The sequence below is a fragment of the Meleagris gallopavo genome, chromosome 1, assembly GCF_000146605.3.
Source record: "Meleagris gallopavo isolate NT-WF06-2002-E0010 breed Aviagen turkey brand Nicholas breeding stock chromosome 1, Turkey_5.1, whole genome shotgun sequence".
Taxonomy (NCBI): domain Eukaryota; kingdom Metazoa; phylum Chordata; class Aves; order Galliformes; family Phasianidae; genus Meleagris; species Meleagris gallopavo.
In genome coordinates, this window is record NC_015011.2 from 19,291,504 (window position 1) to 19,291,747 (window position 244).

Consider the following 244-nt stretch of genomic DNA (forward strand, 5'->3'; position numbering starts at 1 on the left):
CTGTATATTAAAATTCTAAAATTATCATCAGCTATCCTAAAAACAAACAAACAAAAAAACATACTAACATACCTGAAGGGCTCCAACCCTCACCCAGACATATCTTTTCCTCAATTCCCCTCTCCAAAATTGGAGAGCTTTTCACCATGTTCTGAATAAATGATTTGGGTGCACATTCAAAGAGAAAGAATGAACTTCTGCATTCTATCTTTCAAAAACAAACAGGAAAAAAAAAACAGACCAA